The 20198-nt window shown below is 40.4% G+C and overlaps 1 pseudogene; it reads right to left on the reverse strand.

Annotated features, from left to right (window-relative positions):
- Nucleotides 1-897: 897 nt before the first annotated feature.
- The window catches only part of LOC149198951 (uncharacterized), a 44341-nt pseudogene continuing 25040 nt past the window's right edge, over nucleotides 898-20198 (reverse strand).

A 20198-nucleotide genomic window follows, 5' to 3' on the forward strand; every position in this document is an offset into this window, starting at 1 on the left:
AATCTCCTTATGATCACTTGATTATCCTGTAACCTGTAAAAAACTTGGTACAAAGAAAACATAAGTGTGTTGTAGAAGAAATGGTCATTTCTTTCATGATTCTTACGCAAAAATTTCATACCAAATAAAACATATTAAGGACAATCAAAGTGTTGAAATTGACTTAATAATGATATTAAAATCAATCTATTCTTAAAAATAACCATGAAAAGTAATACTCCCTGTTTGTGTCAGATGAAATATGCTCAGCGAAAAGATTGACATTAGAAATATCCGTTGTGTTATGCATATTAGTATGTGATATAAAAGCATTCAACATGAATATGTTATGAGTTTAATGCCAACTTGAAGCTATCAAAACAAGATAATCATCATCTATAGAATCCTCCAAATGTTTGATAAATCGATCCTCAAAATTTGTTTCCAAGTGTTCCATTATTTATTTTCAAACCTGCGTGAATTTTGTTTGTTTTATTTTTTGTGCATTAATAATATAATTATAACATATTAATATATTAATATATTAATACAATGATAACATATATTAATACAAATCAAACATTAACTGAATATATAAATCAAAACAAATCAAACATTAAGAAATTATAACTAAAAATATACAAATAAAAATAAAAACAAATCAAACATTAACTGAAAATATATAAATATAAATCAAAACAAATAAAAATAAAAATAAATACAATACAAAACAAATTTAATATAAAAATGGAAAAGAAACCCAAAACAAATGGAAAACCAAACGTAAACCAAAACGCAAAATGGCATATGGAGGGTTGATGGCGTATGAATTCATCGTTTTCTGTAGCCTAAAAAGACGAAATTGCAGATGTAGGGATCGAGAATATTTATTAACCGGAGTCATGAGGAAGACAACATTTACACGTTTTCACTCGGGTGCCACTTAATGCTGCATCCAACACTTGGCTTTGGTGCAAAATTTATCCATTGGTCACTCAGGACTCAACCCAAAGCTTGCCTTAAGTCACTTCCAGTAATAGGTTTGTCGTTATTTGGTCAGGAATCGTTGAATTGTCCATGATAAGCAAGCTCAAATGGCTGATTCCCATTCTTTTTGAACAGGTATTGTCACATGGAATAAGTCGATCTTGCCGACAAGATAGACCTTCCTAGAATCTAAAGAAGACCTAATGACAAGCAAACCAACCAAACACTATCTTTCTCTAAATATGCTTTTATAAACAAAGGCAAACAAGTGTTTTTAGGGCCTACCTTAGGTCCAACGCAAGTTTGTGGATGCCCTCGCTCCTTCGATCCAAATGAGCTTCTTTGTCGCGAATCTGCAAACACAAACAAGGAAAACAAATTAAATAGCACCTGAAAAGCCAATATCTTAAAACATATTTAACATGAAAGTCAAGGAGTCCATGAAACAAATAACATGAGATACTTGTTCAGAAAAATGAGTTTGATTGTATTAATTAAAAAGAAGAAGAACTTTACAACCTGTGCCTTGACGCTATACAAGCTCCTCCCAGGGTCCAGCAAGAAGTCTCCTCTACTTTGACAAGTTTCACTCACTCCCCAATGAAGCCAAAAAGGTATGTGATCTCTCCTCTTAAGCTCAACTAGGAAGTCTTGATTTCACCAGCATTTACCCTCAAAAATTTTCAGCTTCTAACCTCCCCAGCAACCAGCCCAATGCCTGAATTTATAGTGCAATGGAGGGAGGTTACTAGGTCCTCCTTCAAAGGGATAAAGCCCTCCTTCAAAGGGATAGCTCCTCTCATCAAGGGATTAGCTCCTTCTCTTTTGGGATGCATGAACCACCTAAGAGCGAACAATCCACGTCAAAATTCCTTCTAGAATCCTCTAGAATTAAACCAAAGTGAGTTTTTTAAGATAAAACTTGTGCCTTTTGACTTTCACAGGGGTCTGTACCCACACCTTTAGGGACAAAGCGGGAAGGTCCGCATTTTTTGTAAACAGAAGGTGCGGGACCGCAGGTGACAATGAGAGAAAGTGCTGAACTAGAGTTTCATTGATTTTTAATGTCTTTCTCTCATTTTCAAAGCTTGACTTGAAGAGCTAAGGTCTGAGACTTTCTTAGGAGGATAGTACAAGTGATGATAGACCCATACTGACTGCAAATAATCATGGTGATGATATTTTTGTGTAACAGATTGCCCCCTAAAGTGTGAAGTCTATAGTAGATGAGGATTTCATTTATCATTTAGGAAGAGTGAAGTACTTTATCATTTCGATGATCATCTTGTGGAGAGCCCGGTTGGACTCTGTAAAAACATTCAATGCAAGATATATATATGAGATCATATCATCGCTGAGGTAGGCATTCCCATACCTAGATCAAAACTGACTAGAAAACTAACTACTGCTCTCATACAGGAATGATCTTGTAAAACATCACAAGTATAGACTCATGTGGACACAGTATGGACGCAGCCATCTGTTTATGAATAGTCCATTATATAATGAATACAAAATTCCTCGCAGCCTCGATTGTGGAAACTAGATCCAGGGTCTTCATTTCTACTTCCCGAAACAGTATGATTCTATCCATGCAAATGAATGTGTTGATGTCGAACATGGTAGAAACCACTTGATTACTAGTCAATGATGTAAACTGTTAACAAGTGTGAGAGAAACCACCAGTGATGTCAATGGCTCTCAAAGTACCTAGTACAATCCATGAAATGTGAATAAATGTGTTGATGTCGAACATGTCACGGAATCGTTTGATCGAAAGTCAATGATGCAACCTGTCGTCAAAGGCAAGAAACCTGCCATTGAGGCATGCATATCCCAAGGTATTGTCGATTTCTAGATCATCTTTCTAGATAATGAGCTGAAGTCGATAGAAAGTGATCCGTCGTAGGCAAGCCCACAACACGAAATCATAGATCAAGTCGAAGAAATTTAGTTGCAAGGACTAACTTAGGGATGGTCAAGATGGATGACAGATATTTTGCAGATGAATGGCTTATTGGAAGTGACCTCCTGAACACATAATGACACGACAAATGGTTTGGTGACAATTGACCCAAAGTTAATACCCAGAAACCGGCTGAAGACTTTCAATGTGGTTTGATCAACTATTAGGCAAAGGATTTCCCAACCCAGGTGAATAAAAGTGTCGTGTTCAAGAGTGGTTACAAAGTATGACGAACAGGCTCATTTTTCTCTTTTTTCCCCCACCATTTCTGGCAAGTACCTCTTTATTTTTGACAAGCTTGAGGAGGATAACATTTGCTTGATTATAAGCTCATCCTTCGGATGAGTCCAACTTAGTTTAAATTCGAACCCTAAGAAGGAGTGGTTCGTTCCTGTTTGTAATTGAGCAGGTCCTTTACTGTGAATTTTTAACGAGTCCAGTATAGGAGAAACTCGACGTTTTTCAATTTTAGAGAGTCTGAAAAAACTTAAGAAAACTCCAGGGTTGACCTTTTTCGTAAGTTTGTGTCCCCCAAGCCCGAAAAAGTATAAAATAATACTTGAGAGAACCGCTTGATCTTTTACGACCAAGGAGTACTTTTTGTAATTAGTGTCCTTGATCCGAAAAAGTAAAAAAGCGATCAACGACACGTCGTTTTATAACCAATATCGAATTTGAAACGACAAAAATCCGGCAATCTTTTCATGTTTCTACGGTCGGAAAAGAGTTGTAAGTGGACCATCTTTTAATTCTGTTTTAACGAGTTTAAAAGAAAAACTGGGCGATCTTTTCATGTTTTAGGAGTCTGAAAAGAGCTTAAAGGTGACTCTAAATGTTTTTTCGTCGAAAATGATAGATTTCTCCTGAATAATCCGTTATCCTGCACAAAAACACAAACATTACTCATAAGTGTTTGAAATGGATAAAAATGTCGCAAAAATACCTTTCCAAAGTGAAACATAAACAAATTTGCAATTTATTTACTCAAAAAACTTATAAAAAGGGCCATGTCTTATGCGTTTCATGACATCAAGCACATTGTGCAACCGTATCTTGATGACTTGCCTGCTCATTCATTACATCGAGGTGATCACCTCATCCATTTACGAGTAATCTTTATGAGGTGTAGGCATTATCGGATTCGGTTGAACCCACACAAATGTGTCTTCTGTATAGAAACGGGTCGATTACTGGGGTTTGTAGTTTTGAAAGCCGGCATTCGCGTCGATCCCTCGAAGGTCGAAGCTATCGTCAAATTGCCTCCTCCTTCAAGTCTTCGCCAACTCCAAAGTTTGCAAGGGAAAGAAAAATTTTTACGACGATTCATTCCTAACTATGCCGAAGTTACAAAGGGTTTTACCCGGTTTGTCAAACAGAATACTCCATTCTATTGGGATGAGATAGCTCAGAAATCTTTTGATGCACTTAAACACGCGTTGACCCATGCACCGTTATTGCATCCTCCCAACTACAACCAGAATTACTTCTTGTATCTCGCCGCCTCTCATTCCACCATTGGAATGGTCTTAGTTCAGGGAGATGAATTCGGAACTGGACATGTAATATATTACCTTAGTCGAACTTTAAATCCAACTGAGCTAAAATACTCACATGTGGAGAAATTGGCATTGGCAGCTGTTCAAGCTGTCCAACGTTTTCGTCACTACATTTTACTACGTAAAACTACAGTAATTTCAGATTGCAACCCTATGATCTACATTTTGACCAAGCAATTGCTAGGGGGAAATTACTCTAAATGGATTGTTATCCTGCAGGAGTTCGACTTGGAATTTGAAAAATCCAAGTCTAAGAAATCTTTAGTTTTTGCGGAGTTAATGTGCGACTTCCCGCGTGTTGACACGGAAACTGTGGCGGAGGAGCCCATTGCAGACGAATCCTTGTTTCTAATCAGTACTTTAGATCCGTGGTATGGGGATATCATCATTTATCTCCAGACCCAATCCTTTCGGCCAGAAATTTCAAGGTCAGAACGTCGAAAAATTCGATTCCAGTCCCAACAATTCAGGATTATTAGAGATACTCTTTATCGCCGTGGGGCGGACTCTGTGTTTCGATGTTGCTTAACTCACGAGGAAGCTGAAAGGGTTCTAAATGACTGTCACTCTGGAGCGTGTGGCGGTCATATGTCTGGGTATGCCACAGCCCAGAAGATATTGCGCGTTGTCTACTTCTGGTCGTCTTTATTTAAAGATTGTATTACGGCGGCCCGAAAATGCCACAACTGCCAAATTTGTGATCGAAAGATGTGCACTCCACTTGCTCCTCTCCACCCTATAATTGTCGTTGGTCCTTTTGCCAAATGGGGTATCGATTTTATTACATGTAACCCTCACTCGGCGGGGATTCTTCGAAACTAGAGATTCTGGGTTCGATCCCCAGTGGAGTCGCCATTTTGTCACACGGAATAAGTCGATCTTGCGGACAAGATATACCTTCCTAGAATCTAAAGAAGACCTAATGACAAGCAAACCAACCAAACACTATCTTTCCCTAAATATTCTTTTATAAACAAAGGCAAACAAGTGTTTTTAGGGCCTACCTTAGGTCCAACGCAAGTTTGTGGATGCCCTCGCTCCTTCAATCCAAATGAGCTCCTTTATTGCGAATCTGCAAACACAAACAAGGCAAACAAATTAAATAGCACCTGAAAAGCCAATATCATAAAACATATTTAACATGAAAGTCAAGAAGTCCATGAAGCAAATAACATGAGATACTTGTTGAGAAAAATGAGTTTGATTGTATTAATTCAAAAGAAGAAGAAATTTACAACCTATGCCTTGACGCTGTCCAAGCTCCTCCCAGGGTCCAGCAAGAAGTCTCCTCTACTTTGACAAGTTTCACTCACTCCCCAATGAAGCCAAAAAGGTATGTGATCTCTCCTCTTAAGCTCAACTAGGAAGTGTTGATTTCACTAGCATTTACCCTCAAAAATTTTCAGCTTCTAACCTCCCCAGCAACCAGCCCAATGCCTGAATTTATAGTGCAATGGAGGGAGGTTACTAGGTCCTCCTTCAAAGGGATAAAGCCCTCCTTCAAAGGGATAGCTCCTCTCATCAAGAGATTAGCTCCTTCTCTTTTGAGATGCATGAACCACCTCAGAGCGAACAATCCACGTCAAAATTCCTTTTAGAATCCTCTAGAATTAACCCAAAGTGAATTTTTTAAGATAAAACTTGCGCCTTTTGACTTTCACAGGGGTCTGCACCCACACCTTTAGGGACAGAGCGGGCAGATCCGCAGTTTTTGTAAACAGAAGGTGCGGGACCGCAGGTGACAATGAGAGAAAGTGCGGAACCAGAGTTTCATTGATTTTTAATGTCTTTCTCTCATTTTCAAAGCTTGACTTGAAGAGCTGAGGTCTGAGACTTGCTTAGGAGGATAGTACAAGTGATGATAGACCCATACTGACTGAAAATAATCATGGTGACGATATTTTTGTGTAACAGATTGCCCCCTAAAGTGCGAATTCTGTAGTAGATGAGGATTTCATTTATAATTTAGGAAGAGTGAAGTACTTTATCATTTCGAGGATCATCTTGTGGAGAGCCCGGTTGGAACCTGTAAAAACATTGAATGCAAGATATATATATGTAATCATTGTTGGAAATACTGAGAGGGGGGTGAATCAGTATTTCTTTTTCCCACTATTGTTTTACTAATTAAAACATATATATTCATAACACAAAATGAACAGCAAGAATAAATGCTTTTATTAATATAACTGTGCAGTAAAATAAATACAATATATAGATGGTCATAATCAATTGCCAAGCTTCAACTTGGACTTTGGTGAGGCTCCAACCTCCAGAGCACCAACTCTATTTTTCCAAGACACCAATCTTGGACTTAGGAGCACCAACTCCCAGGGACTTCAATCCTGTTCAGTTCTGAGGCTCCAACCTCTTGGGCTCCAACCCAATCTCACTTCTGAGACACCAGCCTCAAGGAATCCTATCCTTCTCACTTTTAAGGCTCCAATCCCAAGGAATCCAATCCTTCTGCTCTCAGAACTCTTCTCTGCTAAGTTCTATCTATTTACAGCTTCACTATAGTCTCCAAACTACAGTATCAATGACAACCATGTCTTCTTATGGATGGGTCTTCACATCTCTGCACACTGCCCATGCATAGTCTCCAATAGCCTTTTCTGCTGCTGATGTCTCTATAACCTCAGCTGCTTCTGCAGCCTCCGCTGCTTTTACTACCTCACACTCTGGTTCTTCACCCCAAGAACAGCTCTAACAGTGTTCAATAGCCACAGCAGTGTTCACCAGCAAATTCAAACAATGCTCCACCACCTCTGTTGCTTCGGCTACCTCATATTTTTGTTTGTTTGCAACAACCATCGCCACACATGCAGTCCTCTGTTTATTGTTTTATGCATACCTGTCTTTGTCCATTTGTTTCCTCTTTCTTGTTGGCTCTTCGGCTTCCTTCTCGCCTGCTTCAGCTTCCTCACTTGTTGGCTTGTTTGTCGCTGTAGCTTCCTCTGTCCATTAGTTTTCACAGGACACATTGAATCAATGAGCAAGGATCGCGTCATCCATAGAGAACACAAGTTCAAAAACTTGTAACAGCTCTGCTTTGCCAATGATTGTGGGCATACACAGGGATGGCATTATTTAACAGACAGCCACGTCCTTATCATCATCATAATCGCCATGATTTGGTCTCCCGCACTATCGGGACTGTTCCTCACATTATTTTCACCTCGACACTTTAGAATCAGAACCGCCCTTTCATCGTCGCTTTTATGTCTATCGAAAGCTTTCCTTATGTTATGTGCCTTCTATAAACCTTGGACTTACTTAGAATCAGAGCCACCTTTTTATCGGTGCTTTTAATACTATCGGAAGCCACCGCCCGAGCACTTTAATCATCCATCAGAGGCCTTATATATATATATATATATATATATATATATATATATATATATATATATATATATATATATATATATATATGCTTTAAACCCCCGCGGACATATATCATATAATATATCAATACACGGAAACAACAATAAAACTGCTCAAATCAACACACACGGATCTCAAACTTTATAATTCCGCCTTTATAAATTTCGGCGGGTCCGGAGTTCGGCGATCTCCAATAAATGCTTAACTCCAACCTCCGACGACCTTGCGGACCCGATATGCCGATTACATCCCTTCCTAAAATGACTTCGGGTCCGGGATGTCGGGGTTATCGCGGCCTCTTGCGATGCGATAGTTCTGCGGACCCGACGACCCTCTATACTCTGCTTTTTAATGATTTTGGATCCGGCTTTTCGGCAGGTTCGCATCGGCAGTTTTGTAATACAAAGTGTCTGCAGACCCGACGCACCTTTAGGCTCTGTTTTATAATATTTCGCCTCCAATTATTGGCGATGTCACATATCGCTTCCCCCAATCCTTCCGACGCGATCGCTCCGATATGCCGATTGCCAATTAGATCTCCACCATTCATTATTCTTTCAGATAGGACGGTCAGCGCTAAATCGCATATCGCATCCATCGCAAGCCTTTACGGACCCGACATTACTTTGTGCTCCCCTTTATAATGGTTCGGCTTCGGTCTGTTGGGGCATACATTTCGGTGGTTGCGAAATGCTCCACTCCTCCGATGCGATATTGATTTCGAACCCGAAATCCTTATCCGCTACACTTCATAATACTTCGGCTCCGGGATTTCGGAGCATACACTTCGGCGGTTCCGAAAGGCTCCACTCCTCTGATGCAATATTGGTTTCAGACCCGATATGGGTCTGGACCAATCTTAATAAGAATTCACGTCTGCCCAATGTTCCGTTTAATGGAGCATATATATGGCATATATATATATGCTCTGTTCCATTTTCTCTGTTTGCTCCTGTAGCTCCTCCGATGGCTCTGTGTGCACCTCCTCTTTGGCATATACCGATGGCTCTATATATATTTCTCCTCTTGGCTCCTCTTGATCCATCTGCTCCTCTCGGTCCATTCCCTCTTGGCTCCTCTTGTTCCATCTGCTCCTCTCTGATATGCCTGTTTTGGCATAATTATATATATGATATATATACATATATATGTATGTGGCTCCTCCTGTAGCTCCTTTTAGTCATGTCCAATGTGGCTCCTCTGGCTTCTCATCTCCATCTACTCCTCTAGCTCGGCAGTGTCTTTCAAAGACCTCCTTGCATATGAGTCTTTTTCCGCATATATTTATGATATATATATATATATGGCTCGGCTATACTGATGGCCTTTGCTCCTGTCTCTTCATGAATATGCTCTGCATCCCCTTGGCTTCATGTCATACTCTAGTATCCAGAATATTGCCATATTGACATCAATGACAACCTAGTTCAACAATCTCCCCCTTTGTTATTGATGGCAATATTCTTCTTCTCTCCCCCTTTGACATCAATGGAAAAGGAGTGCTCTGGGACTCCCCCTATCAAACTACTTTTGTTCTTCATGAATGGTAGATCTTCATGGGTCTGTGACTCCCCCTGTCATAGTGCTCTTCTTCTTCAAGATAGAAGGATTGATGCTTTATCATCTTCATGTCTCAGAACTGCTTTATCATGGCTTCAACAATGCTTCAGGATGCTCTACTTTAATGCTTTCATTCAGATTGCAAATGGCCATACACAGGTGTCCAAGTCCAGGCTTTCATGCTCAATCCATATTGATGTCTCCATAGGCAGAATTGAGAGACCTTCAGAGTTCGAATCAAGATAGAAACTACTCCTGAGATTGTCTTTCTTCAGATCTGAGTTTATTTGTGTCTTTTTGCTTCCCCTTAAGTTACTGCCATCTAGTATTCAATCATCATTGCATTTGGACAAAACATGTGAGGGGTTGTGCCTTGTTGTTGCTATATTCCTTAAGTGATCTGTATCAGCTTCAGTTATGCTTGACTACACAACATTCTCCTTCCTATGAGCCATATTTTCCTTGCGTTCTTGTACATATCTCTACAGATTCAAATATCCAATCTGTGACTGCCTTTTAAATCCAATTGTTGATCTGCATCCTTTTACAATGCTTCAGTTTGTTATATGCTGCTAGCTGCTCTTACTTCAAACTCCATTCCAGATGTATCTGTTTGTTTGAAGACTGCCTCTATTAGTGTCCAGAATTTATCTGTTCTCACATTAAATTCCTGAGTTAAGACATAAACCTCTGTGATAACAGCACCATGTTTGTTTGCCCTATTTCTTTAACAACAGTCCAAAGAATGGTTACAGGATCATATGCTTCAATGGAGTGCTTCTGAGACATGATAGGCTCCCCCTAACTGTATGCATCATCTCCTCTTGGCAGAGTCTTCTTATAAAATGCTTAGATTGTCAGAATTTAGGCCAATGACACATGCTGTTTGCTGAAGAACTCAAGGGACTTTCGGATTGTATTTCCTTCCTTCTCCATACTTGTGTAAATTTCTTCTTTTGCATGGTTCTAGCTTGTGTAAGAGCCCATGTTAAGTTACAATCTCATGCCATATGACCAATGTTATGACACTTGAGGCATTCTACATTGTACATGAATAAGAATTCATGGTTTCTTCTTGCAAAATTGTTTCTTGGAGGTTGTCGGAGGCTATAACATCTATCTCTATGAGATGGTTGGGGACCACAACATCTATCTTTATGATATACTTTACAGTCTTTTGCCATATGACCAAAGTTTGAACAGGAATAACAATAACCAAAAAATGAACTTTGGTACCTGGGAGATGGAGGTTTCTTTGATGTACTTCTGAAGCCTTGCTGCCTTGAGATCCTTTGATGATAACCATTGCCTCTCGCATCTTTGTCATCATCTATATTTCTTCTTTGAGCGAGTTTTCTTCTTGGAGCAGGATTTCTTCTTGGAGTAGGATTTGTTCTATTGTAGCCTTGATTTTTCTCCTTGCCTTTGCTGGAGCTGGGAGCATCACCATTTCTTTCTGGCTTCTTCACATCTCTTTTGTTTAAAGCATGTTCATTCTTGTTTGAGGATTCACCTAAATATCCGAGACCTGATTTATCAGATGGACATCTGTGATAGCTGAGCATGTCATCCAAGGCCTGAGAGCTCTTCATGATTTTTTTCATCCCTTCAACCTTTTTCCTGAGGAGGACAATCTCTTCTTCCAATCTTTCACACTCATTATTCTTCTTTCCAAGTTGTTCCTCAGTTTCTTCCTTGCTATGTGTAGCTTCAGCTGCTACTATTTTAAGGGAGATGACATCTGACTTCATTTTGAAGATTTCTTCATTCTTTGCTTGACTGCTCTCCATTCTCTTTTCAGCTCCTTGTGCCTATTTCTTGGCTTCTTGTAATTGAGACTTAAGGGAGGAGACCTCTACCTTGTACTCACCAATCTCTTCTTCAAGTTTTTTCACACTCTTGTTCCTTTGTTCAAGTTGACTTGACAAGATATCTTCCTGCTTCTTTGCTTTATGATATTCCTTCTTAAGCTTGGCAAGCTCTTCATCCCTTTCTTGTACTTGAAGCTTGATGAGATCAACTTTCTTCCTTGTTTGATCTTGGTCACCAACTGGAGGTATCTTCTTAAGTGCCTCATTTTCTTTTTTCAAATTATTATTCTCTTCCATGACAGTCATAAGTTGAGCAAGGAGTTATTCTACGAAGTCTTTTTCATTCTCTTCATCTTTTTGGTCTGCTACAGTCTTGATGTCATCATTCTTATTTTCAGCTTCTATGATGGGTTATGGATTTCCTTCTAGATTTCCATTATCTTCTTGATTGATGTTCATGGTCAATGCTCCTTTTGAGTGAAGGTCATGAAGTTTGTCCCATATACCCTTTGCTAATGAACATTTTCCTAGATTGTTATTTACAGAATCAGGTAGCCCATTCAAGATTTCCTTTACTGCTTTTGCATTGTACTCCTTGGATTTTTCATCCATACTGCTACCATCAATCACAGATTTCCAGATTTCAAAGCCTTGAGTTTGTAAGAAATTCCTCATTCTTACTTCCCATATATTAAAGTTCCCATTGAACCTTGGAGCCTCCTCAAATTCATTGTCTTCTATTTTAGTAGTAGAGGGAGACACATCCTTAGGAGGATTGGAGACTTTCTTCCTTGATCTCGCCATTTGTGTTCTAAGAGTCAACCTTCAAGCTGTTAAGCTTTGAATGAAGGAACCCGCTCTGATACCAATTTTTGGAAATACTGAGAGGGCGGGTGAATCAGTATTTCTTTTTCCCACTATTGTTTTACTAGTTAAAACATATATATTCAGAACACAAAATGAACAACAAGAATAAATGATTTTATTAATATAACTGTGTAGTAAAATAAATACAATATATAGATGGTCATAATCAATTGCCAAGCTTCAACTTGGACTTTGGTGAGGCTCCAACCTCCAGAGCACCAACTCTATTTTGCCAAGACACCAATCTTGGACTTAGGAGCACCAACTCCCAGAGACTTCAATCCTGTTCAGTTCTGAGGCTCCAACCTCTTGGGCTTTAACCCAATCTCACTTCTGAGACACCAGCCTCAAGGACTCCTATCCTTCTCACTTTTAAGGCTCCAACCCCAAGGACTCCAATCCTTCTGCTCTCAGAACTCTTCTATGCTAAGTTCTGTCTATTTACAACTTCACTGTAGTCTCCAAACTACAATATCAATGACAACCATGTCTTCTTATGGATGGGTCTTCACAGCTTTGCACACTGCCCACGCATAGTCTCCTATAGCCTTTTCTGCTGCTACTGTCTCTATAACCTCAGCTGCTTCTGCAGCCTCTACAACCTCCGCTGCTTTTACTACCTCACACTCTGGTTCTTCATCCCCACAACAGCTCTAACAGTGTTCAACAACCGCAGCAGTGTTCACCAGCAAATTCAAACAATGTTCCACCACCTCTGCTGCTTCTGCTACCTCATATTCTGGTTTGTTTGCAACAACCATCGCCACACATGCAGTCCTCTGTTTACTGTTTTATGCATACTTGTCTTTGTCCATTCGTTTCCTCTTTCTTGCTGGCTCTTCGGCTTCCTTCTCGCCTGCTTCAGCTTCCTCACTTTTTGGCTTGTTTGTCGTTGTAGCTTCCTCTGTCCATTCGTTTTCACAGGACACGTTGAATCAATGAGCAACAATCGAGTCATCCGTAGAGAACACAAGTTCAAAAACTTGTAAGAGCTCTGCTTTGCCAATGATTGTGGGCATACACAGGGATGGCATTATTTAACGGACAACCATGTCCTTATCATCATCATAATCGCCATGATTTGGTCTTTCGCACTATCGGGACTGTTCCTCACAGTTTTTTCACCTCCACACTTTAGAATCGGAGCCACCCTTTTATCGCCGCTTTTATGTCTATCGAAATCTTTCCTTAGGCTATGTGCCTTCTATAAACCTTAGACTTACTTAGAATCAGAGCCACCTTTTTATAGGTGCTTTTAATACTATCGGAAGCCACCACCCGAGCACTTTAATCACCCATCAGAGGCCTTATATATATATATATATATATATATATATATATATATATATATATATATATATATATATATATATATATATAGATATATATATATATATATATATATATATATATATGCCTTAAACCCCCGTGGACATATATCATATAATATGTCAATACACGGAACCAACAATAAAACCGCTCAAATCAACACACGCGGATCTTAAACTTTATAATTCAGCCTTTATAAATTTCGGCGGGTCCGGAGTTCGGCGATCTCCATAAACGCTTAACTCCAACCTCTGACGCCCTTGCGGACCCGATATGCTGATTACATCCCTTCCTAAAATGACTTCGGGTCCGGGATGTCGGGTTTATCGCGGCCTCTTGTGATGCGATAGTTCTGCGGACCCGATGGCCCTCTATACTATGCTTCTTAATGATTTCGGGTCCGTCGTTTCGGCAAGTTCGCAATGGCAGTTTTGTAATACAAAGGGTCTGTGCACCCGACACACCTTTAGGCTCTGTTTTATAATATTTTGGCTCCAATTATCGATGATGTGACATATCGCTTCCCCCGATCCTTCCGACGCGATCGCTCCGATATACCGATTGCCGATTAGATCTCTGCCATTCATTATTCTTTCAGATCGGACGGTCAGTGCTAAATCGCATATCGCATCCATCGCAAGCCTTTACGGACCCGACATTACTTTATGCTCCCCTTTATAATGGTTTGGCTCCGGTCTGTTGGGGCGTACATTTCGGTGGTTGCGAAATGCTCCACACCTCCGATGCGATATTGATTTCGAACCCAAAATCCTTATCCGCTGCACTTCATAATACTTCGGCTCCGAGATGTCGGAGCATACACTTCGGCGATTCCGAAAGGCTCCACTCCTCCAATGCGATATTGGTTTCGGACCCGATATGGGTCTGGACCAATCTTAATAAGAATTCACGTCCGCCCAATGTTCCGTTTAATGGAGCATATATATGGAATATATATATGCTCTGTTCCATTTTCTCTGTTTTCTCATGTAGCTCCTCCAATGGCTCTGTGTGCACCTCCTCTTTGGCATATACCAATGGCTCTATATATATTGCTCCTCTTGGCTCCTCTTGCTCCATCTGCTCCTCTCGGTCCATTTCCTCTTGGCTCCTCTTGTTCCATCTGCGCCTCTCTGATATGCATGTTTTGGCATAATTATATATATGATATATATACATATATATGTATGTGGCTCCTCCTGCAGCTCCTTTTAGTCATGTCCGATGTGGCTCCTCTGGCTTCTCGTCTCCATCTACTCCTAGGGCTAGGCAGTGTCTTTCAAAGACATCCTTGCATATAAGTCTGTTCCCGCATATATATATGATATATATATATGGCTCGGCTATACTGATAGCCTTTGCTCCTGTCTCTTCATGAATCTGCTCTGCATCCCCTTGGCTTCATGTCATCCTCTAGTATCCAGAATATTGCCATATTGACATCAATGACAACCTAGCTAAAAAATCTCCCCCTTTGTTATTGATGGCAATATTCTTCTTCTCTCCCCCTTTGACATCAATGGCAAAGGAGTGCTCTGAGACTCCCCCTATCAAACTGCTTCTGTTCTTCATGAATGATAGATCTTCATGGGTCCGTGACTCCCCGTGTCATAGTGATCTTCTTCTTCAAGATAGAAGGATTGATGCTTTATCATCTTCATGTCTCAGAACTGCTTTATCATGGCTTCAACAATGCTTCAGGATGCTCTACTTTAATGCTTTCATTCAGATTGCAAAAGGCCATACACAGGTGTCCAAGTCCAGGCTTTCATGCTCAATCCATATTGATGTCTCCATAGGCAGAATTGAGAGACCTTCAAAGTTCGAATCAAGATAGAAACTTCTCCTGAGATTGTCTTTCTTCAGATATGATTTTATTTGTGTCTTTGTGCTTCCCCTTATGTTACTGCCATCTAGTATTCAGTCATCATTGCATTTGGACAAAACATGTGAGGGGTAGTGCCTTGTTGTTGCTATATTCCTTAAGCGATCTGTATCAGCTTCAGTTATGCTTGACTACACAACATTCTCCTTCCTATGAGCCATCGTTTCCTTGCGTTCTTGTACATATCTCTACAGATTCAAATATCCAATCTGTGACTGCCTTTTAAATCCAATTGCTGATCTGCATCCTTTTACAATGCTTCAGTTTGTTATATGCTGCTAGCTGCTCTTACTTCAAACTCCATTCCAGATGTATCTGTTTGTTTGAAGACTGCCTCTATTAGTGTCCAGAATTTATCTGTTCTCACATTAAATTCCCGAGTTAAGACATAAGCCTCCGTGATAACAGCATCATGTTTGTTTTCCCTATTTCTTTAACAACAGTCCAAAGAATGGTTACAGGATCATATGCTTCAATGGAGTGCTTCGGAGACATGATAGGCTCCCCCTAACTGTATGCATCATCTCCTCTTGGCAGAGTCTTCTTATAAAATGCTTAGATTTTCAGAATTTAGGCCAATGACACATGCTGTTTGCTGAAGAACTCAAGGGACTTTCGGATTGTATTTCCTTCCTTCTCCATACTTGTGTAACTTTCTTCTTTTGCATGGTTCTAGCTTGTGTAAGAGCCCATGTTAAGTTACAATCTCATGCCAGATGACCAATGTTATGACACTTGAGGCATTCTACATTGTACATGAATAAGAATTCATGGTTTCTTCTTGAAAAATTGTTTCTTGGAGGTTGTCGGAGGCCATAACATCTATCTCTATGAGATGGTTGGGGACCACAACATCTATCTTTATGATATACTTTACAGACTTTTGCCATATGACCAAAGTTTGAACAGGAATAACAATAACCAAAAAATGAACTTTGGTACCTGGGAGATGGAGGTTTCTTTGATGTACTTCTGAAGCCTTGCTGCCTTGAAATCCTTTGATGATAACCATTGCCTCTCACATATTTGTCATCATCTATATTTCTTCTTTGAGTGGGTTTTCTTCTTGGAGCAATATTTCTTCTTGGAGTAGGATTTGTTCTATTGTAGCCTTGATTTTTCTCCTTGCCTTTGCTGGAGCTGGGAGCATCACCATTTATTTCTGGCTTCTTCACATCTCTTTTGTTTAAAGCATGTTCATTCTTGTTTGAGGATTCACCTAAATATCCGAGACTTGATTTATCAGATGGACATCTGTGATAGCTAAGCATGTCATCCAAGGCCTGAGAGCTCTTCATGATTTTGTTCAACCCTTCAACCTTTTTCCTGAGGAGGACAATCACTTCTTCCAATCTTTCACACTCATTATTCTTCTTTCCAAGTTGTTCCTCAGTTTCTTCGTTGCTACAAGTAGCTTCAGTTGCTACTATTTTAAGGGAGATGACATCTGACTTCATTTTGAAGATTTCTTCATTCTTTGCTTGACTGCTCTCCATTCTCTTTTCAACTCCTTGTGCCTGTTTCCTGGCTTCTTGTAATTGAGACTTAAGGGAGGAGACCTCTACCTTGTACTGACCAATCTCTTCTTCAAGTTTGTTCACACTCTTGTGCCTTTGTTCAAGTTGACTTGACAAGATATCTTCCTACTTCTTTGCTTTATGATATTCCTTCTTAAGCTTGGAAAGCTCTTCATCCCTTTCTTGTACTTGAAGCTTGATGAGATCAACTTTCTTCCTTGTTTGATCTTGGTCACCAACTGGAGGTATCTTCTTAAGTGCCTCATTTTCTTTTTTCAAATTATTATTCTCTTCCATGACAGTCATAAGTTGAGCAAGGAGTTCTTCTACGAAGTCTTTTTCATTCTCTTCATATTTTTGGTCTGCTACAGTCTTGATGTCATCATTCTTATTTTCAGCTTCTATGATGGGTTCTGGATTTCCTTCTAGATTTCCATTATCTTCTTGATTGATGTTCATGGTCAATGCTCCTTTTGAGTGAAGGTCATGAAGTTTGTCCCATATACCCTTTGCTAATGAACATTTTCCTAGATTGTTCTTTACAGAATCAGGTAGCCCATTCAAGATTGCCTTTACTGCTTTTGCATTGTACTCCTTCGATTTTTCATCCATACTGCTATCATCAATCACAGATTTCCAGATTTCAAAGCCTTGAGTCTGTAAGAAATTCCTCATTCTTACTTCCCATATATTAAAGTTCCCATTGAGCCTTGGAGCCTCCTCAAATTCATTGTCTTCTATTTTAGTAGTAGAGGGAGACACATCCTTAGGAGGATTGGAGACTTTCTTCCTTGATCTCACCATTTGTGTTCTAAGAGTCAACCTTCAAGATGTTAAGCTTTGAATGAAGGAACCTGCTCTGATACCAATTGTTGGAAATACTGATGGGGGGGTGAATCAACATTTCTTTTTCCCACTATTGTTTTACTAGTTAAAACATATATATTCAGAACACAAAATGAACAACAAGAATAAATGCTTTTATTAATATAACTGTGCAGTAAAATAAATACAATATATAGATGGTCATAATCAATTGCCAAGCTTCAACTTGGACTTTGGTGTGGCTCCAACCTCCAGAGCAGCAACTCTATTTTGCCAAGACACCAATCTTGGACTTAGGAGCACCAACTCCCAGGGACTTCAATCCTGTTTAGTTCTGAGGCTCCAACCTCTTGGGCTCCAACCCAATCTCACTTCTAAGACACCAGCCTCAAGGACTCCTATCCTTCTCACTTTTAAGGCTCCAACCCCAAGGAATCCAATCCTTCTTCTCTCAGAACTCTTCTCTGCTAAGTTATGTCTATTTACAGCTTCACTGTAGTCTCCAAACTACAGTATCAATGACAACCATGTCTTCTTATGGATGGGTCTTCACAGCTCTGCACACTGCCCACGCATAGTCTCCTATAGCCTTTTCTGATGCTACTGTCTCTATAACCTCAGCTGCTTCTGCAGCCTCTACAGCCTCCGCTGCTTTTACTACCTCACACTCTGGTTCTTCACCCCCACAATAGCTCTAACAGTGTTCAACAGCCGCTGCAGTGTTCACCAGCAAATTCAGACAATGCTCCACCACCTCTACTGCTTCTGCTACCTCATATTCTGGTTTGTTTGCAACAACCATCGCCACACATGCAGTCCTTTGTTTACTGTTTTATGCATACTTGTCTTTGTCCATTCGTTTCCTCTTTCTTGCTGGCTCTTTGGCTTCCTTCTCGCCTGCTTCAGCTTCCTCACTTGTTGGCTTGTTTGTCGCTATAGCTTCCTCTGTCCATTCGTTTTCACAGGAAACGTTGAATCAATGAGCAAGGATCGAGTCATCCGTAGAGAACACAAGTTCAAAAACTTGTAACAGCTCTGCTTTGCCAATGATTGTGGGCATACACAGGGATGGCATTATGTAACGGACATCCACGTCCTTATCATCATCATAATCGCCATGATTTTGTCTCCCGCACTATCGGGACTGTTCCTCACAGTATTTTCGCCTCCACACTTTAGAATCGGAGCCACCCTTTTATCGTCGCTTTTATGTCTATCGAAAGCTTTCCTTAGGCTATGTGCCTTCTATAAACCTTGGACTTACTTAGAATCAGAGCCACCTTTTTATCGGTGCTTTTAATACTATCGGAAGCCACCGCCCAAGCACTTTAATCACCCATCAGAGGCCTTATATATATATATGCCTTAAACCCCCACGGACATATATCATATAATATATCAATACACGGAACCAACAATAAAACCGCTCAAATCAACACACGCGGATCTCAAACTTTATAATTCCGCCTTTATAAATTTCGGCGGGTCCGGAGTTCGGCGATCTCCATAAACGCTTAACTCCAACCTCCGACGCCCTTGCGGACCCTCCATGCCGATTACATCCGTTCCTAAAATGACTTCGTGTCCGGGATGTCGGGGTTATCGCGGCCTCTTGCAATGCAATAGTTCTGCGGAACTGACGGCCCTCTATACTCTGCTTCTTAATGATTTCGGGTCCGGCTTTTCGGCAGGTTCGCATCCGCAGTTTTGTAATACAAAGGGTCTGCGGACCCGACGCACCTTTAGACTCTATTTTATAATATTTCGGCTCCAATTATCGGCGATGTCACATATCGCTTCCCCGATCCTTCCGACGTGATTGCTCCGATATGCCGATTTCCAATTAGATCTCCGCCGTTCATTATTCTTTCAGATCGGATGCTCAGCGCTAAATCGCATATCGCATCCATTGCAACCCTTTACGGACCCGACATTACTTTATGCTCCTCTTTATAATGGTTCGGCTCCTGTCTGTTGGGGCATACATCTTGGTGGTTGCGAAATGCTCCACTCCACCGATGCGATATTGATTTCGGACCCGAAATCCTTATCCGCTGCACTTCATAATACTTCGGCTCCGGGATTTCGGAGAATAAACTTCGGCGGTTCCGAAAGGCTACACTCCTCCAATGCGATATTGGTTTCAGACCCGATATGGGTCTGGACCAATCTTAATAAGAATTCACGTCCGCCCAATGTTCCGTTTAATGGAGCATATATATGGCATATATATATGCTCTGTTCCATTTGCTCTGTTTGCTCCTGTAGCTCCTCCGATGGCTCTGTGTGCACCTCCTCTTTAGCATATACCAATGGCTCTATATATATTGCTCCTCTTGCTCCATCTGCTCCTCTCGGTCCATTTCCTCTTGGCTCCACTTGTTCCATCTGCTCCTCTCTGATATGCCTGTTTTGGCATAATTATATATATGATATATATACATATATATGTATGTGGCTCCTCCTGCAGCTCCTTTTAGTCATGTCCAATGTGGCTCCTCTGGCTTCTCGTCTCCATCTACTCCTCTGGCT

The sequence above is a fragment of the Pinus tabuliformis genome, chromosome 2_1 (assembly GCF_031772625.1).
Source record: "Pinus tabuliformis cultivar Carrire ecotype Pingquan chromosome 2_1, CPIR1, whole genome shotgun sequence".
NCBI lineage: Eukaryota > Viridiplantae > Streptophyta > Pinopsida > Pinales > Pinaceae > Pinus > Pinus tabuliformis.